Source organism: Emydura macquarii, unplaced genomic scaffold (assembly GCF_026122565.2).
Source record: "Emydura macquarii macquarii isolate MOO-44397 ecotype Brisbane River unplaced genomic scaffold, CSIRO-AGI_Emac_v2 contig_312, whole genome shotgun sequence".
Classification (NCBI taxonomy): domain Eukaryota; kingdom Metazoa; phylum Chordata; order Testudines; family Chelidae; genus Emydura; species Emydura macquarii.
This window is the reverse complement of record NW_027130449.1, coordinates 2991019-3011861: the sequence shown is the minus strand read 5'-3', so window position 1 is coordinate 3011861 and position 20843 is coordinate 2991019. Positions and strand designations below refer to the sequence as shown.

The following is a 20843-nucleotide window of genomic DNA, read 5'->3' as shown; positions in this document are numbered from 1 at the left end:
GCCGAATTCCTGCAGGTCGGCGAAGCACTCTGAGATCCGGTGATGGAAGGAGTTGCTAGATATACGTGCACAGCTCTGTATGTCGAGTGAGGAAGCTGTTCAGAGTCCTGGCAGCTTGGGGAAGGTGTTTGGGAGAAGGAAGATGGGTGGATTTCTCCTGTGTCCCTCAAGAGAGGACGAATGGCTGGCTATTGGGTTAAAGGGCGTGGTCTGCGTCTTGGGACATCTGAACTCGGTTCCTGCCTCTGCCACAGGTGTTACCTGTGAGCTGAAGAAAGTCACTTAACCGGATGTGCAGAAGTGGGGCACATCCTCCCTTCTTCCCCACTCTTGCTCTTGTGAGTTGAGATTGTTGCTCTTTTGGGCTGGGGCCATCTCTTAGGGTATGGAGAGGGCAGCTGTCCTTTCCAGCTTGGGTAGATGTGGCCATGCCAGTTTTGATGGAGCTAGAGCAGTGTTTCTCAATGACCGCTCTGTGGGCCGGCACCGGTCCCTGAGCTCTCCCTGGCAGTTTCAGAAGGCAGCAAGCCAGTCCCTGGTATCAACAAGGTTGAGAGGCACTGAGCTAGAGTGTTAAAAACAGCAGTGTAGCCTGGCCGGGGAGAGGGGATAGCCAGCTGAGGTCGTACCTAGGGTTTCAGACAAGATGATACTTGGGCCGGCTAGCTCTTCCTGTCCTCTGAGCCACTGTGGCTGCACTGCTGTTTTTAGCACACTCGCCGGATCAAAGCTAGCATGTGGACATCTACCGGAGCTGGGAGTCCCACCTCTGGCTCCACCACTGACATCCCCTTACCATGAGTCTATGTGCTGTGTGGCGCGACAGACCCTGATCTCTGTTGGGGTTTCTGGCCGCTCCTGTAATACAAAGAAGGAAGCTTGTGTGGGATGAATCTGCATCTTCTGGAGGCTGTTGCGTTGGCCGAGTGTGATTGGCTCACAGAGATCTCCCTCAGGCGAATGGTGCGTTTGGAGTAAGGAGAAGACCTGGAGTTGACTTGACCATTGAGATTGACCATCGGAGGTGGTGGTGGGTGACTCTCAGATAGGTTTGGAGTTGGGCTTCGGTATGGCTCAGCACCCAGAAGCATGGCTTCTCCAAACCATCAGGTCTTGTCCAACCCTCTGGAGTCTGCAACACTGGCCACAAAACCGTATTATAACAGGACTCCTCATGGCAGGTCTGGGTGCCTAATATGAAAGCAGCCTCATTTGGGGCTTTGGGCACCTCTGCTTTGGTCCGTTCTGGAATGACCTAGGCTTCAGCAACATTCAGTGCAGGCGACAGTCCAGAAGCAGGCAACAGAGTGGCTGCTATTCGCAGGGCCACTTTGCGTTATCCCTGGCGGAACAGCTGCTAATTTGCTTCTGCATGAAACAAGGGCAGTTGGAGGGAGAACAAGCAAAGGGGGTTTTCTTCTTCTTGCCAGCAAACCGGAGACCAAAGAACACTGCGGGGAACTGAGTGGAGGGGTGAACTTTAAAGGACTGTCTCTCTGGGGGCCCAATCCAGCTCCCCTTGGATGGAATGGGATCAGAAAGGAGAGGAACGACAGATGCAGCCTGTGAGAGGCCGATTCAAGTCATTGTCTGGAGTTGGGCCAAGCTGGGCGAAGCAGAGAGATCCTGGCCAGTGGAATTTTTATAACTAACAAGCAACAGGGGAGAAGTAACTCCCGGTTACTGTTCCTCCCGACCCCTTTTAATGTGACAAACGGGATGCTGCTGCACTTTGCTGCTGCCAGGCTCACAAAAGCCAGGCCCTTCTCACTGACGCGCCTTTTGTGATTTGAAGATGGATTTGCTTCCTAAGATGAGTAAAATGAGCCATCCTCATGCAGCCTGGAGAGAAGAAATGGTGACGGATTGCCAGCCCCGCAGCAGATTTTCTTGGGCAACTGTCTTTCCGTCTGCCTTGGGAGTCGCTGTTAAAGCCCGTCTTGTCGAGCTGTAATACAGATGGAGCAAGGCTGGGATGTCAGCCCAGTAAGTTCCTTCTGATTTTACAACTCTAAAGAAGGGAGTGGGGAGAGAGGCGCCCTTTTCCACATTCCTTGCCAAGATAAACCATTTGTGTGATTAACAATGTGGCTGGTGGGGTCTGTTCTAACCCCTACAATCTCTCCAAGCCCCGTGAAAGGTGTGTGCATCTGTATTGGCGCACAGCGTGACTGTGTCAGAGCTTGCAAGCTAAGCAAGGTTGGGCCGGGCCAGCACTTTGACAGGAGACCCCATCTCTGCCAGGCTCACCTCTGAATGCATTGCAAGCAATGAATGGAGCAGGGAGACTTTGGGCGCTAAATCAGTGTCCCAGCCTGGTGCTAGTGGACACTGGGTTTCTGGAGGTGTCATCTTTCACAGGTCAGCCAGTCACAATCTCGTGCACTAATTAAAAATCTCACCCGATTAGAGGTGGTAATGTGGCATCCTGGCCAAATATCCCGAACTGCATTCTAGCTCCCTCAATTCCCATGCAGTTTCAGTGGTGGTATTCATTTCCAGTGCTGGGACTGTCCATTTGTTATATGTATGCGCAGCGTCTAGCACAGTGGGGGCCTAATCCACGACTGGGGTCTCTAGGCATTACGACAATAAGAATAAAGTGATATGCAGTGGTGTTATGAGCTGTTAAACAGCTGCCAAGTTCCACCTCAGAGGTGGCTCCATTTCTGTGATGGGTGACATCATTTGGTATATGAAAAAATGGAAGGTTGGATCTAGCCACTTGTACTATAGGAGTGGGTGCTCAAGAGGTTATTTTCCTCAAGTTCTGCAGTTCAGTAAAGTGAGGCATAACCACGAAATGCTCTTGGCTCTTACGTGCCTCTAGTTTCTATCCCCTTGCAGTTTTCCATTTATAAAGTTGGCTTCAGCCAAGCTAATGGGGCATTTGAAGCTTCTTAAAAACACATGGACTCAGGATGAATATTTTAACTTGTTCAAGCTGGGTTGTCTCTCTCTGCAGTCATGAAGCCTTCTTCTGTGAATCCCTTTGAATAACATTGAGTTCCTGTGCAGATAACACTCCCTTCTTGCAGCATGGGTGGAATGTTAATAAGGCACCAAGAACGTGCTCCTAGGCAAGATTTGAGCAAGTTAAGACTCTCCCTTCAGTGGAATTCAAGGAAGATTGCAAATACCCTGAATTTCCCAGATCTGAGTATGTGGTTGCAAATCTAGTACCTGTTATGCAGGCATGCAGATGATATGGGCCAACTTCTCTGCTGGTGTAAATGGTCAAAGCTCCATTGACTTCAATTTGCCCATTTACACTAGCAGAGAGTTTGGTCTACAGAGCCCAGATTGCACGCATGCATACTTTTTGATCTTCCTACTGCAGGAAAGGAGGGCTAAAAAACAAGGAGACAGAAAGTTTCCTATCTGCTTTAAATTAAAATAAATCCAGAGCAGAGAAGGCCTTTTGTAAGGTCTGCTGAGTTAATGGATTCATAATGACTTTTAAAGCTTCACTCGGGTAAGAAATACTGATCATTTCATAATTGCATATAAATATACTCTCTCATAATCCAGGACAGCATAGCAAAAGGAAATCTACTGTCTTAATTATAAATCGTTTTATTATCTGGAGCCCTGTTGGAATAAAAGAAAAAAAGCTCCATATTATTTTTATAAGAGGAAAAGGGGGTCTTGGTGTTAAACAAATTATGAGGAATTAGACAGGAGACAAAACAATTTAAGGACCTCAGGGCTTGAGAAATAGGAACTTGGCTACTAGGATTTCATGAGCACATCTTTCCATTCTGATCTCTGCACCATTCCTGAGGTTTTTTGTGCTTTTGAACTAATGCAGAAGATCAAATGAAACTCACCCAGCGTCTGCTCAAAACCATAAATTTTGCATGGCTTTGACCTACTACGGCCGAAGATTGCTGGACAGGGTTGCAAACCTAAGTAAAGGCTTGTGCAAGGTTTGCATTTGTAATGAAACCTGAAGGGTGGGGTGTGTGGGTGAGGGTGAGGTTTTGTTGCAAACGTTTCACTCAGCCCTTTAGGTGTCTCCAAGAGTCCATGGTGGATGCTCCATCACTGACTATTTTTCAATCGAGATTGGAAGTTTTTTCTAAAAGATCTGCTCTAGGCATTATTTTGGGGAAATTCTCTGGCCTGTGTTGTACAAGAGGTCAGATTAGATGATCTGTAAGGAGCAAAATGGTTCCTTTAGGCTTTGGAATCTACAAAAACTTTGCCATTAATAAGGAAAAGCTAATTAGAGGCAGAGATGGACAGAGGGAAAAATTGTGACCGCATGCACCACACTACATACATCCTCGTCAACATGCCGGGGAGGAACAAAGAGGTGACGATGAAGGGCGTAAGAGTAAAAGGGCAGTTTCTTAGCTGGTGCAAATTGGGGCAGCTCCATTGACTTCAATAGGACTGTGTCCATTTAGACATGCTGAGGGTTTTGACCCAAGCAGTGCAGTGAACCTCAGATGACAGATTCCATTTAAAATTTTGTTTTTTTAATGTGTGCTACAGCAAGGGGCTGGGAGCAGGTTTCCTAACTTCTGTTCCTGCTCCGGCCACAGACTTACTGGGTGAGCTTGAGCAAATCCTTGTAACCGCTCAGTACTTCCCTTTCTGTATAAGTGTTTGTAAAGTGCTGTGAGATCTTAAGTGTAAAGAACCATGGAAGTACGAAGTACAAGTATTCCCATAAGTGTGTTTCTCTCCTTAGTCTTTCAATGAGCACATGGTGATATCTAGCTCTTCTGTAATAACACCTAGCTCTTAGTTAGCTCTCTTCATCAATAGATCTCTGAGTACTTTACAAAGGAGGTCAGTGCTGTTATCCCCATTTTACAAATGGAGAAACTGAGGCACAGAGAGGGGAAGTGACTTGCCCAAGGACACCTACCAGGCCAGTGACAAAACTGAGAATAGAACCCAGGTCTTTCGAGTTCCAGCTTTTATGCTCAAGTGCAGAATTTAGGTTGCAGGACCTGACAACTTGTATTGCCACTGATGAACCTACGATGAAGATTTCTATGTGCAAATGGACATTTTTTACACTTGAATTATGAGCCAGAGGCCTTGACTTAGAGGGTCTAGTTTGAAAACTGAGTGAGAAACGAGAGACAATCAGAGGCAGAGTGGTTGCCATTTAAAACGTCAGTGTCTGGGCACATATACCAGGATGATAAACATTTTAGGAATTCCCAAGATGGGTAACGCTTTCCAAGTTACCCTAGGTTATTCCTGCTATGTGGAACAAGATTCCTCTGTGGTAACTGTGGGAGCGGATGGCAGATGTTGACATAACTCCTGCGTGCCCCCTGTAATGTGCCTTTGTGTACTTGTGCCTTTGTACCACAAGCTCTGTTCTTATCCCAACTTTTACCCTTCCCTCAGTAGCTGTTCTGTTCACACCACTACTCAATGGGGGCAGCATTTCACCCTCATTCTGCATATGGAGCTCCTGCTAATGTCAGCACAAACCCTGCGGCGTGTGGGAGGGTGGGTTCTGACCCATAGCAATGCAATGGCTATTAGTCTTTAAGGCAGCCCTTTAGCTGATGATGCCATCAGCAGAACTCTGAGGTGAGAGGCTGGCTCCACTTACAGAAGTGGGAAAACTGAAAGACGCTGGAAATGGACTGTGCCGGGAGACCTGGAATCCTACAGCTGTGCACGATTGGAATCCTAGGCCCAGAGAAGCAGCCCATCCATCACGCTCTGGCTTCCCCTTTCCTAAGTGAGTGCATCACCCAATTGTTCTTTCCAAAAACAGAGAAACTAATAAAGCTCTTAAAGGTTGAGCAGCCCATTTGTGCCTGACGGAGATAAACGATGCTACCTTTTGGTTCTGAGCACGTGGCTTCATTCTTTTGTTCAGTTTGCAATTAATGGCTCACTCCAAGCTCTGGGAATGCCAGGCATCTGCCTCCTGCTGCCTCTTTTCACAAAACTGTGGGCAGGATCAGATGCACCATGTCTGGCACCTACCTGGCTAATGGATCCTGTGGCCCGAGCCGCAGTCCCCAGGCATCCTCATAAATCCTCCCTGACGTGCACATCCAAAGCACGGTGCCCAGGAAGACATGTTCCACCTGTATGAGGGACACAAAATGGTTACGATTCATAACTTTTCATAGACTCCGTCACACGCATAGGCCTCTCTTTATTGGGTGCTGATAAGCAATTGGGCTTTCCTCGTATAGCTGATTTCCAGAGATGTGCAGCACCTCATGCAAGATCAGTGGCCACCCGTTGGTGGTGGTGGGAGGGAGTTAGAGAGGTCACTAGCCCAATTAAAAAGGAAGCATTTGGTGCTGGTGATAAGATGGTTGTTCTTCGAGTGATGTCCCTGTGGGTGCTCCACTTTAGGTGTCGTCACATCCCGCACCCTTGATCGGAGATCTTCTCAGCAGTATTAGCTTGGGCCACACATGCACAGCTGTCTTCTCGTGCTACCATTGCTGTGTCTTGTAGCGCACACGCGTGACCCCAGCCCCTCAGTTCCTTCTCAACTGTCCACGGTCCGAGGCGGAGCATTAACAGCAGTCAAACTTTGTTCGTAGTTTTTATTTTATTTTATTTTATTTCTCCGAGTAGTGGAGCTTATAGGAATAGGATATGCCAGGTTCCCCTGGTTTAAGAGATGTCTCTGTGTATGGTGCCTGGGTGAAACCCATGTACCTCAAAAGTGTACACATTGCCAAAATCTTAAAGCGAGGGCCAGAGACCTGAGGTTGAAGTTAATCCTAATGGAAAAATCCCTCAGACCCTCGTCTGACCCAGGACCGGACAAGCCTGACACAGAAAGCTTGCCAAGGAAAAGGGCTTCATCTCCTACTTCTAGTCCTGTGGCAAAGCGAAAGTGTTCGCCGAAGAGGCTGTCCCCTAAACACAGAACCAAAGAGGCAAAAGGATCCCGAGTACAGCGTGGTCAGTGCCACCCAAGGGCCTAAAACATCCTGGCCAGGATTTGAGAGATTTAAAAAAGCTGCCCTCTTCTGGCATGGCACTAAATAAAAATACAGTGCAGAAACTGCCTGACCAACAGTCATGACAGCACCACTGTGTCCAGCGGCACCGAAGAAAGGTATGGTGCCAAGAGAAATTATGGTACCCACGCTGGCACCGAGACTGACCACGGTACCGGCGATGGAGAATGTGCCGGCAGCGGCCAAGAAGGCACCGACAGCAGCACTGACGCCTAGCGATTCACTGATCACAGCACCGTCTTCTAATACTGCACCAGTCTTGGCACCGACTACCATAACGGAGCTGGTTGGGACCCTGGAATTGACCTCAGCCCTGTCGGGCAAAAGAAGGTGCAAACACCACCACATACAGCCCGTCCACACTTTCTCTCTGGGATCGGAGGACACTGCTGGCTCTCCAATACACTTTTTGCACATGATGAGGCGTTCTCACCGGTACGTTCCTTCATTGCTGATGATAGCAAGGCAGAGGAAGCTCAGTTTTCATCTGAGCACTCCTCTGCCACCGAACCGTCACTAGAACCCGGTGATTATGCCTACCATAGAGGACACAAACCATATCCTTATTATGGTCCACCATGGTTTGCCCCTCCGATGCCATGCCACATGCAGTGGTGTAACTGGGATGCTTGCTTCTCTCACGGTAGTCCATACGAAAGACTTATCAGCTCCCATGTGAGTACAACGAAGTCGGTGAGACCATCAACTTCAGGTACAGTGGCTGAAGCAGGGAAAGAAACTCAGGCAGAGATCTCCACTGGGGATCATGATACCTCTCCTCCCACAAATGAGTCATTGTCTTCACCTGATGAAACCTGTGATTTCCCCCTGCACCTACTGTTGTAGATGATCCGAAGCAATCTAATGATCTTTTCAAGAAGGTAGCTCAGTTCTTAGAGATCCTTCTTGAAGAAGTGACACAGTCACACCATAAACTGCTGAAGATATTGCATACAGCAACCTCCTTAAAAATTGCCCTCCCGATGGATGAGGCTTTAATGGAACCAGCCAATAACATATGGATGACACCAGCAACCATTCCTCGCACCAACAAGAGGAATGATAGAAAATATTATATTCCAGCCAAGGGGATGGAATTCCTATTTACCCATCCACCTCCGAATTCAGAAGTCATAGATGCGGCCAACCAAAGAGGAAAACAGATGAATTATAAATCCATGCCACACGACAAGAACTGGAAACGACTTGATTTATTAGGCAGAAAAGTATATTCGTCCTCCACTTTATTAATGAGGGTCTCCTAATTACGCAGCACTACTATCAAACTATAATCATAACATTTATGAAAAGTTATCGCAATTCATCAATGACATCCCAGAGGCCAAGAGAGACAAATGCAGAAAGTTGATTAATGAGGGACAACTCGCAGCTCGAACATCCCTGCAGGCGGCTTTAGATGTGGCTGATACTGCGGCTAGGACATATGCCTAAGACCATTCCAATTCAATTGGTCATCAATAACAGACAAATGGGTTTTGGAAATAATAAAGTCTGAATATACCATCCCATTCCTCTCCATCCACCCCCACCCACTACCCTTCTCTGTCCCTTTTCAGGGACCCATCTCGTGTGCCAGTATTGCAACAAGAAATAGATCATTTCCTACATATAGGGGTAATAGACCATGTACTACCCATATTAGACCTCAGGGCATTGAACAAATTCGTGAAGCAGCAAAAATTCAAAATGGTCACTCTAACAATAATACCGGCACTGCAAACAGGGGACTGGTTGTTAGCCCTCGACCTCCAAGATGCGTATTTTCATATTACTATCCACCCGGCGCACAGGTGTTTTCTAAGATTTATGGTTTCTGGCAACCACTACCAATACAGAGTTCTACCATTTGGCCTTTCCATGGAACCAAGAGTGTCTTCCAAAGTGCTTCCTGTTGTGATGGCACATATAAGGAGAAAGGGAGTTTCCATCTTCCCATATATGGACGATTGCCTCCATAAAGGCATCTATCTAAAGCCTAGCCAAACACGCTTCCAATCAAACCACAAAAATATTTCAGAAGCTGGGGCTAAGAATAAACATTGAAAAGGTTCACTTTGAATCCCACTCAACATCTGGAATTCATAGGAGCAGATTTGAATTCAACAATAGCCAGGGCATCACTACCAATGACAAGATTCAGAGCTGTTATGGACCTGATAATATGAGTAAGGAACACACACATTGTCACGCGTTGTCCTACAGCTTCTGGGTCACATGGCAGCTACAATGTTCGTGATGCAACATGAATGACTTCACATGCGATGTCTCCAAGGATGGCTTGCTTCAGTATACAAACCAAACACAGAGTTTGGGCAGACTATTGGACGTCAGAAGGGCCATAGCCTTTTATCTGGAGAGAAAAAAAAACATTTAGGAAATCCAACAAACTTTTCACATCTCTAACGGAGCACTGGAAAGGCAAAGCCATCTCCAGCCAAAGGGTATCCAAATGGATTTCAATGTGTATTCAATTATGTTATGAGCAAAAGGGTTTACAGAGTCCCTTGGGGACCAGAAGGCATTCTACGAGAGCAATAGCCACTTCCGTAGCCTTTCTGAATGATGTTCCTATAACGGACATATGCAAAACCGCAACATGGGCATCAGCACATACTTTTATAAGACCTTGTGCTATAAACCAGGCATCTGCCGAGGATGCCTCATTAGGTTTAATGGTACTGTCATCTGTACAAAATAATTAACACCAAAGTTCCTCCTCCAATACAGGGCACTGCTATATAATCACCTAAAGTGGAGCACCCCCAGGGACCTCACTCGAAGAAGAAGAAAGGGTTACTCAGCTTGCGCAGTAACTGGTGTGCTTTGAGATCTGTTAGTCTTTAAAGTGCCACAGAACTCTCGTTGTTTTTGCTGTACACCTATACAGGCTGATTTCCTTGCAGTAAACAGTACTAATAATTCTCATGTGCATTGCCTCCATACCTCTGTGTATTGACACCCCATCATGGGTCACTTGTGGGAATTGAACTTTCAGATTTCTGGATCTAAAAGAGGGAGTCCACTGCCTGAACTAAAAAAGCTGGGAGGCAGAAATAGACTCGTGCATCACTTACACGGTCAGCCACTAAAGGGAGACAGAGCTCCAGCTTGGGTTAATATGGGTTGCTCACAGAGCTGGTCAGAGAAATTTCAGTAGAAACCTAATCTGTCAGGATATGTAGTTCTGGCAAAATCTAAATGCTTTGCAAAATCCTGTTGATTTTGCAGGATTATTTTGGAAGAAAACCAGGAGGCGAAGGTTCTGCCAATTTCAAAACATCCAATTGCAACTTTTTCAGAATTAACCATTTTGAATTTTTCATTTGAAATGACTTTTTTCGAGAAATTTTTAAAATTGTACATTATCTAATTATTTTTTTTAAAATCTGGAATCAAAATGTCTTGATTCACTTAAAACTAATTCTTTTGGGAATTTTCCTTTGTGAAGAATTTCAAAATATTCAGTTTTTGTTCTGATTTGAGATGAAGTCAGATGTCAAAATCTCAAAACCCTTCACAAAACAGAACTTCTGTCCTTTGCACAGCTCTAGTGACATATGAAAAATGGAGGTCTACTTGTCTCCTGGCTATCAACGCCATGTGTCCTAGATCTGCAACGACTTCCAGTAACCACAAAAGATCTTCTCAGAATATCGATTTACTAGCTATGAAAGCATTAATCCTAGCCATCTGGTCAATTAATCTAGTCCTAGCTCAAACAGAATCTTCAATAGGCATCTGTTTGCTCCAGGGCTTTTGGGGAAGTTTTATGCTTCCTAGATTATGAAGAGACCGAAAGGACTTTTTGAGGATGGCTGGCTGAGTTGAGTTGATCATTCATCCTATTGAATTTCTTTTGTAATGCTGTTTAGATTTAATTTGTATTGTTAAGGTCTGTTAGGATGCCTAGAGCCTCAGATAGATAGGCATTTTTTGGTTTTGGTTATTTCAATTGAAAATAAATTTCAAATAGTTGAAACTAGGGAAAAATGCATGAAAATTTTACTTTGTTTCACATCCAGATTTATTTTTCATCTAAGTTTTCCAACCAGTTCTCCTCAATAGCTTTCCTTTGGTTGCAGGTTTACTATAAAACTCAACCCTTCTCATGCTTGTTAAGAGGGGACAGGTTACTGTGCAGCTTGTCTAATATTGGCTAATATGTCCCTTGTTGAGTTTAGGGGTGGGGGAAGGAGTTTGGATAACAGAAGAGCATCTGCCTCAAACCAAACCTTTGGAAAATCATCTCTCTCAGTTAACTCCCACTCTTCATTTCCATATCTCTGCAGTTCTGACTAGGACTGGCCAATGTGCTGGGGGGTGTTGGTAAAATATACTGGGAAGGAACATGATGTGGTTCTTCAGAGTTTTGGTATATTGCACCTTTAAATAGAAGGCACCTCTTTGCTGGTGGGGTGTGTGTGCGTGCGCGCCTGCGTGCGTGCGCGCGCACACACCACACCAACTTTCTAAGAACTCCTCCTGGCAAGGTGCATTTGGCAGCCATTTTGTTCTCAGTTGGTGCAAACTCTTAAAGGGGTCATGCACCAGGTGCTCACCCGGGGGAACTTTGCTTCTCTCTGTTTTCCTAAATCTGAAATACATTCTTTTAGAATGAAAGGCAGGGTTGACCTTTTTGTCTGTATAAGAGAGAAACATAACATTACATAGCCTGACAATGGTGAGACCGCTGGTGTGCTCAGATGGCCATGCTGACCAAGAATGTCTCATTGTTTCCTTTGTCTGTGGCCACCTGTTAGCCCTTGTCTTACACTTACTGTAAGCTCTTTGGGGCAGTGTCCTAGAATGTGGCCTGACAGAGCAATGGACTGCTACTCAGGAGACATGGGTACTAGCTTAGCTATTTGGTGACCTTGGGCAAGTCCCTGTCCCTCTTCTGTCCCTCAGTTTACCCATGTGTAAAATGGGGGCCATGATGTTGTCTTTTCTTTGTAAGTAGCTTTGAGATTGACTGATAAGTGCTCTATAAGAATTTAACATTATCATTTTTTCTAAGTTTGTCCAGTGTGTAGCGCAATGGGGTTGTAGTGCATGACTGGAACTTGTAGGCATTACTTCAGTACAGAAAATAGATTAGATTGCTAAATGGGCTTTCTCGAATGGCCTCTAACAGCTGGAGTTAGGGATAGTATAGCAAAGGCATGGGATGGGGAGGATAACCACAGCAATCCAGTGTCTGGCAAGCAGCTGAGCAGTAAGATTTTGCAGTGGTGGGTGGGGTAACATCTCTGGAAGAGTCACAATGGGTCTCATTCATGAGCTTGCTAAGCTTTTCCCAGTTGCCACAGTAACACATCCAGAGTTTTGTAAGATCTGGAATAAAAACCAAACTCAAAATCAATCGAGAGAGCAAATTGGGTGGAAGTTTTGAATCATTAGTTGGTCTGCAGGTGCTGGGATGGGGGGACAGGAGCGGGATGCCTTAAATAAACAGGGAAGCGGTGAGAATACAGTAATTGATCCTGAAAGCAAGTGGAAGAAATTGACAAATTAATTCCTTCCCCGTGGCTGCCCCTAGGGGTATGATAAGGCAGAGAGGATGATGGAGGAGGGGCAGCCGGTGATCTACACGCCTTACGATGCAGTTGCAAACCCCTGTTTTGCGGTGGTAAAAATGTCAGATGGTGTTACTTAGTGATGCTAAAATTCCAAACAAAATCCTTAATGGAGAAATATGTGTTTCCAGTGGTTGTGTAAAAATAAATAAATATCATGTTTTTAAAAGAGTGAGAGGCATGAAGAGAAAAGGGAGGAGAAACAGCCTGAGTTTCAGAAGCAGCAGCTTTACAGCATGGAACTGCTTTTAGATAAACGTAAGGCATCGTTAGTGGGTGGAGAAAAAAGAAACGGAATAGATTTTTTTGCATATGGAGAAGGAATGCACAGCATATTTAAAGGCAGCTTTGCTTCCACCCTGCCACAATAGGAACAAGAGACCCCAAACAAAATGGGGGGCCCACAGTGCTGAGTGCCATATACAGACTTCTATAACATACCGTCCCTGCCCCAAGGAATATACTTAGACAGGAGGTGGAAGAGGAAATAGAGGGCAAATGACTTGCCCAAGCTCCTACAGCAGAGCTGGGAATGGAGCCCAGGTGACCGGACTCCCATTCCATTGCCCCATCTACTAGACCATGCTGCTGTTCTCTGCTGGTGAAGTATGGTGGTACTGCCCACGCGCCAGCAATTCAGGGGCTCATAACGTTTTGGCAGGATTAGACCCTAGACACAGAATCCTTCAAGTGACTGAGCATCCTTAATACTCACTGAAATTGGGGAGACTCAAGGGCTCTCAGCAGTAGAACTGGTCGAGAATCACCAAAAGTGCTGATTTATTGAAACTGAAACGTTACAAAATGGTAGGCTTTGACAAATCCCTCACCTGGACAAATTTTTGGAAATAAATGTTTCAAAATTATTACAATGTCCCATTTTCATCTGCTCAAACTCGAAAATTTTAGGGTTTTTTTTTTTAGTTTAAACAGCTTTTTGTTTGAAATTTAGTAAGTTTAGACTAAAACAGTTAGCAGAAAAGGTTGAAATCAAAACAAAGCATCTTGCAATTACCAAATGAAGTGTTTCAATTAATCCAAACTGATTTATTGTTTTATTTTTTGTTTCAGTTTGTCAGTTTGAACTTTTTCAAGATTTTGACTTTGTCCCAATTTCAGGATGGAAAAAGTTTTCAAAATCTTGACAAGTCTCATGGGACAGGAAGACTGTTTCCTACCCAGCTCTGCTCAGAACCTAAGAGGAACAAGCTTGTCCTCTGCAAACATTAGTCACTGACGACTTCTCCCTTCACTTACAAACTGACGATTGTGAGGCAGTGGAAGCTAATTTGATTTCCATCATTAATCAAAACTGCAGATGTGGAAGCATAATTTAAGTTGCAATTGTGGGAGACTGGTGCATGCACAAGCTGTCGATTCTGCCTGGCAATCAATCAATATGAAATTAATAGAAAAGTAATAAATCACATTTCCTTTCTTAATGATTACAAAAGGCGAGACTTATAATGAAGAAAGTTTTGAAGAGATCACTATTAGCATCTGCTTTCTGACTTCTTCTTTCTGCAAACTCTCAATGGCTGAAAAATCATTGTTGAAGTGTGTTAAAATGTCAAAATTTCCCATTAAAATAATTAAATGTGGAGCCCCCTCTCAGCCTAACTCTCCCCTCTCAAACTTGTCTTCCTCTAGTTGAACCTCTAAAAGGCCAAATCGCTCTCCTGCACCATACTTGTTTGCCTAAAGGCAAATAACTCTAATGTGCTGCATTATAAAATCCGGGATCCTAAAGTCTGGATTCAGTTCATGTGAGCATGTGGCAGGGCAGAATATGGACAGAAGGGTCCTCCCTACCTTCATAAGTCCAGAGGAGAGGTGGAGATGGATGAGAGATGGAGCATGGCCAACTCCTGTGATATTTGGTGTTTTCAATAAAGCCCCAACTCCTGGAGTCATCACTATACGTGAACCTCACCTTGCCTTTAAAACTAGCGTCTAGCACTCGTATTTGCAGAGAAAAGTTTGAAAACATGACCTCTAAAGCAAAAAGAACTGTAACTTTATTATTTTTTAAAATCATGGGTTTTTTGGCCAATTTCATGATTCTTTGGGGCCTGACTCGTGGTTAGTGAATGCTTGGCATTGGCAATGCTGAAAGGGTGGGAAAGGAGAAGAAATGTTGCCTGATGATCACAGAAACACTGAGGCCATGTCTTGCAAGGTTACAGCGGCACAGCTGTCCCCATAGAGCTGGGCTGCCGTAAGATCGCTTGTGCAGCTGTGTTATGCTGACAGAAGAGAGCACTCTCATTGACATCATAAATCCAGCTCCATGAGCCTAGATAGCTATGTCGGTGGTGTGTGGGGGGGGTTTTTCTACACCCCTGAGTGACAAAAGTTTTGCCAACGTAAGTTCTAGCGTAGACATGGCCTGAGTGTCTGGAGTCCGGGGTTCTACGACTGCTCCTGTCACTTGGGCTGGTCCCATCAGTTCTTTGTTTTAGTTTCTAATCTTATTGCTGTAGCAGTGAGGACCTTACAAATCTTAACACTTCCAGGTTGCAGTGATCATAGACCTGTGTGTCTCAGGTGGCATTGTGTCTATAGAAGACTTAGTTACCATTTGAAAGGAGAGCTGGTCAGGCATTTGTCAGTGATTTAAAAAATTTTTTTTTTCCTTTTGGGTTGGCTTGACGTGAAAGTGCATCTCTTTATGGCACCACAGTGCTTCATGGGAGTTGTAGTTCAGGTGCTTCACACCCCTGTTCTCTCCTGTGAGCCAGGCTCCTTGCCTGGACCACGTCTCCCTGCTGATACAGCCACACGGGACATGATGGGAGAAGTAGTTTGGCTGAGGAGACCACCCATCAGGGAGAATGGCAGCAAGAGGCACTGGAATTACAACTCCTGGGAAGCATCTTACACAGATCCAGTTAACTGACTTGAAATAGACTCAGAGATTCTAAGGTCAGAAGGGACCAATATGATCATCTAGTCTGACCTCCTGCACAACACAGGCCACAGAACCTCACCCACCCACTCCTGTAATAGACCCCCTAACCTATGATTTGAGTTATTAAAGTCTTCAAATCATGGTTTAAAGACTTTAAGGTACAGAGAATCCACCAGCAAGTGAGCCATGCTCCATGCTACAGAGGAAGGCGAAAAATCCCCAGAGCCTTCGCCAATCTGCCCTGGGGGAAAATTCCTTCCCAACCCCAAATATGGCAACCCTGAGCTTGTGGGCAAGACTCACCAGCCAGCCACCCAGGAAAGAATCCTCTGTAATAACTCAGAACCTACATCATCTAACATCCCTTCACAGGCCATTGGCATATCTACCACCAGTAGTCAAAGATCAGTCAATTGCCAAACTAGGCTGTCCCATCAGATCATCCCCTCCATAAATTTATCAAGCTCAGTTTTGAAGCCAGCTAGATTTTTTTGCCCCCACTGTTCCCCTTGGGCGGCTGTTCCAGAACTTCACTCCTCTGACGGGTAGAAACCTGCCTCTAATTTCAAGTCTCAACTTCCTGATGGCCAGTTTATATCCATTAGTTCCTGTGTCCACAATGGCACTGAACTTAAATAGTTCCTCTCCCTCCTTGGTATTTATCCCTCTGATGTATTTATAGAGAGCAATCATATCTCCCCTCAGCCTTTTTCTGGTTAGGCTAAACAAACCAAGCTCTTTGCGTCTCCTCTCATAAGGCAGGTTTTCCATTCCATAGATCATCCTAGTAACCATTCTCTGCACCTGTTCCAAGGAATCATTTCAAAATTTCCAAACTGAATTTTTTTGATTAAACAAGTTCAGATGTTCCTGTTTAGACTTTCTTTGTCCCAATTCAGACTGAAAACCAATGTTGAAATATAGAAGTTTCTTAGGAGCTGCGAATCCTGATTATTTCTCTGCTGTATTATAAAGTCTTTTGAGATCTTTGGATCAGAGCGATGGCCTATCTATCTCCAACAAAAGCCGGAAGCAGGGGAAGATGCAGGAACACTCCAACTTCCCAGGAATGGGAACCAACATACTCACAGGGGGATGGAGGAAGGAAATGTCTTTCTAACCCCAAATACAATGAGGAATTATGAAATTTAGGGGACCCCAAATAAGCCCAGTGAAACATAAAATGTAAACCCCCCTTCTTCTGTCTGTAGATAACAAATATTTCTCTCCCTCCCTGCAGCATTTAGACTGTTTTGGACACTGGGGAGGATGAGAAGATAATTCTCCCCATGTGTTGAAAGCTCCTATTTTAATTGATTCCGTTTTACAAGAACCTTAGAACCTATAATCTGAGCTAAATTGTCTGTGTGGTTTTCGCTGATCCTCTGTTAGTCCTTAACGTGGAGACGGGGTGGGAGGGCAAGGGAAACAGCAGCACAGAATGAAAAAGGAAAGCAGCCCGGCGTGGTAATCTGCTGTTTGATTTATTTTTTTCCCTTTAAGAAGGGGAGGGGAAAATCCCCCTCCCCCCAAACCCACAGAATTAAATCTATAACTGTTAGAGAAACATTTCGACCCAGACATCTTTTTTCTGCACTGGCTCTCCCTGGCTGTATTCAGAAGCCTCTAAAGTGTCAGCATGCTTCCATGCAGTCACGATGTGCATAGCATCTAAACAACATAATGTCAGTCTGGTAGAGAAAATTCCAGCTGAGGGCCCTGCAGGTCAAAGCAAGCTAATGTATGATGCCCTCCTTCGCACTATCAAGCATGAGTTGTGCTGATAAGACTCTGTATTCTCTGTCTATTAAATCTTGTCCACTGTATAAGCAATGAACGCATGGATTTTTTTTTTCCTTCTCCCCCTTGAATTGTCTTTTTTTGAGGCAGTGTAGTGGGAGGGAATCATTGGGCTGCCAGAGATTTTTAACTCTTGGTGTGACATCATCTTGTATGTCAATTTTGTGATGCAATCAAATGTTAGGGCCTGTTCTGGTGGGGCGCTGAGTGTGCCTCTCTCTGATGACTTGAAGAGTTGGGAGTTTCAGACGAACCTAGGGGAATTAGGTACCAACTTCCTTTAGGCTCCTTTGACAATCTGACCTGAGGTGCTCAGCACTTTAGAGTGCAGCACGAGCAGCTAGTTGAAATATTCTGCACCTAGTTGGTGTGGGGGGGCCGGGTATGGGTGAGAATTTTCATAATTTTGATCCCAAAAAATGGGGGAGAAATATCTGCACATATAGTGCTGGTTTAAGGTCAGGTAGTATTCCCGGCTATCCCAGTCCTGTCCCCCCATTCTGCCAGTGCTCCTCAATACTGACCCACAGCACCCCTCTATCCCAGTCCTGTCCCCCCATTCTGCCCGTGCTCCTCAATACTGACCCACAGCACCCCACCGTTCCAGTTCTGTTCCCTTGTTCCTTTCAAAACCCTTTCAGTTCACCTCTGATTAGGCCCAACGCTGCAGGCTGCGCTAGCTGAAAGTCACGTGGGGGGCTTGCATTAGGAAGCCGTTATTCCAGATACGGGGATTTGGTGAAGTCCGTTACGCATGAGGCCTTTGATACTCCAACATCGTCGTCATCAGATAAAAGATTCTGGCAGGACATTGATGTCGGAGCCAGCTGGTAAATTCAAAATAAACACGCCCCTTCAAACAATGTCATATGTCCATTGGTATTTGTGTTGCTGTAGCCCCTGGAGGCCTCTGCCAGAACCAGGGCCCCATGGCACTAGACACTGTGCAAACAGCTCGTGAGAAACAGCTTCTGCCCCAAAGAAAGGGGGGCGGGGGGGGCAGGCATGGAGAGGGAGGGGCGTGCCCTGGAGGTCACACCACCGAGTGAGGCGCCAACCCAGTGCTTATGAGGTCCAGCCGCGTGTCCTGTCAACTGGGCTGCATGGTCTCTCAGTTTAATATGTAATTCCTAGCCGAGAGCCCGTAAGTCACATGATTCGTGCAGAGGGGGCTGGGAGTCCTGCTCTGTTCCTGGCTTTGTGCAACTCTGGGTAAATCTCTTGACAGGTACCCAGTTTCCCCATCTGAAAAATGCTGACTGACTGCTCCTGCCCTGAGCAGAGGCTTAATTGATGCACGTTCAGAGTGCGTCAAAACACTTAGACTTAAGGGGCAGCATGAACAGCGCATGCTTAGAACTATTAATGTAAAGATATCCCTGGCCTCTTCCTCTAGCTAAATGTTTGTCTAGATCCCTTCCAGCGCTGCCCTCTGCTGACAGGATAGCCCAGGGGGACCAGCAGAGGGTCAGGCCGGGCTGCCACACGATGGCAGGTAGGGCAGGCAGACCGGCACTAACTTTCATCCAGCTAGCACAACTAAAAATAGCTGTGCCGATGGAGCAGCAAACCCTCTACGAACTCATGCTGGGGTCTGTGCCACTGCGTCTTCACAGCTGCCTTTAGCTGTGCTAGCTAGATTAAAGCTAGCGTGTGTCTGCCACCCTGAGCTGCCGCTGCACCTCGGGTTGCAGTATAGACACAGGCAGGTTCCAGGATGTCATTTAGGACACGGGGGGAAGGGGAAGATGACACTGCCAAGGGAAACAGAGGCACAGCTGAAAGCGAAGGGTGATGGACAGCACCTGTGACAGAGAGCATGAGGGAAAGCAATCGGCAAAGGCAGCCAGATAGATGCTTTTAATCTTTCACATTAACTGAGTTTCTGGCTGTGGATGTGGGATGTGGCCGGTGCCCATGCAGTCCGGCCGGGAAATGAAAAAGAAGAACCATGGGAGATCACTGATGCTGTGAGTGGATAATGTTCATTCGGGGGGGAGAGCTCGGAAATCAGCGACATCTGCTCTCAACTTCAATCTTCACACTGATCCCTGCTTGAATCTGACAATCATCTCCTCCTAATCCCTAAATCCCACCAATCTGCTGCAGTCAGGCACCCTAAAACTTCATATCCGTATAATCTGCCTGCCCACCAAAGCTTCCCCCTCCCCAGCTAACAGGCTGTCTCACTCTAGGCAGGAAAGAGACCACCAGCTGCTGGGCATGATACACCCGGAATGAGAGACTGTGGCTTTGCCCTCCAATGATGTTGACTTTCCTCTCCCAGCTGATACAGACACAAGCATGCATTCATTACAAAGACATCAAACCCTGCGAGAAAGGACCAGTGGGGAGGAACTTCCAATTATTTGTCTGATTTATGAGGTGTTTGATCGGGTTGCAGGGTGGTAGCTAATACGTTGGTGAGCCTGGCCTGCTAAAGGAGCATCCACAGCTCCCCCCTAGGATATTTAGCACTGCAAATTAGGCACATGGGCAGGAGAAGGAAAAGTCTGGCCGAAGGCACCATGGCCTAGTAGCTAGCATATTGGATTGGGGCTCTGGAGACCAGGGCTCTTCTCCCAGATTCACTGCTGGCTTTCTGGGTAATTGGGGTCAACTCACTTCACCTCCCCATGCTTCTGTTTTCTTATCTGTAAAACAGTGAGTGATGCTGAGACCTATGGCTGAAAAGCCCCATCTGTGTAACAGCCGCCTGTTCTCATCAGAGGAGTGGTTCTCAGACGCTGGCCCGCAGGCTGCTGGACCATGGTGCATTGGCTGCTCACGTGGTACTGTCTCCTTCCTTGTTTCCAGCTGCTAAGTTGCACTGTAAGAAGCGAGCCGTGTTTGGGGTACTCTCTTAGTGCTACTTCACCATGGGAGATGTGGCTGTGATTGCCATGTGGGTGTTGTGGTGGTGTTTGAGGCGGGCTGTGGCCTGTACTAGACAAGGGGCTCACTGAAGCACTCTGGCTTGCCTCCTTGTAGGGTCTGTTCCCAAGCCAGTGGGAGTCTTTCAATTGACTTAGTTGTGCTTTGTATCAGGCCCATAAGTTGCAACGCGCAGAGCCCTCTGAATTGATCCTTCAGGCTAACCCACCAGAGAGAGCAGGTAAACGCTCTTGGCTGTCTGCATCATTCACTCGGACAGGGATCCACCCTCTCTTGGAGAACAAGACCAACCAGAATGCTTGTCAGGCTTATTACAGTGGGTGGCATATTGCAGTGACAACGGCAGGGGAAAACACAGCCCGGAGCTGACAGTCACTAACTCAGGGCAGCCTGTGGCACAGGTGTTCTGCTGCATTACTGACTGCCTTCCCTGGTAGAGTGACAGCAAGAAACTTGTTGCTAATTACTCTAATTGCTGTTCCCCCATCATAGCTTGGGCGGCCAAAGTAGATCTACTGCAGATCTGTAAACTCGGCTTTGGCATTCAGGACCAGACATGCCAGCTTAGCAGAAGTGACTTAAATGATTGAGCTGGGAGGTGCCTGCATTGGGTGGTATCCATCTTTAGACCAGTGGCATAGTAATAACCACGCTTGGCACTTCTATAAAGCT

At 46.1% G+C, this 20843-nt stretch overlaps 1 long non-coding RNA gene across 1 annotated transcript in view; it reads left to right on the top strand.

Moving 5' to 3' along the window:
- Positions 1–20103, top strand: part of LOC137162653 (uncharacterized) — a 61196-nt gene extending 41093 nt beyond the window's left edge. The window contains exon 3 of the long non-coding RNA XR_010922456.1: positions 19942–20103. This is a non-coding gene — a long non-coding RNA (uncharacterized lncRNA). The remainder of the gene's footprint in view (positions 1–19941) is intronic.
- The last annotated feature ends 740 nt before the right edge of the window (positions 20104–20843 follow it).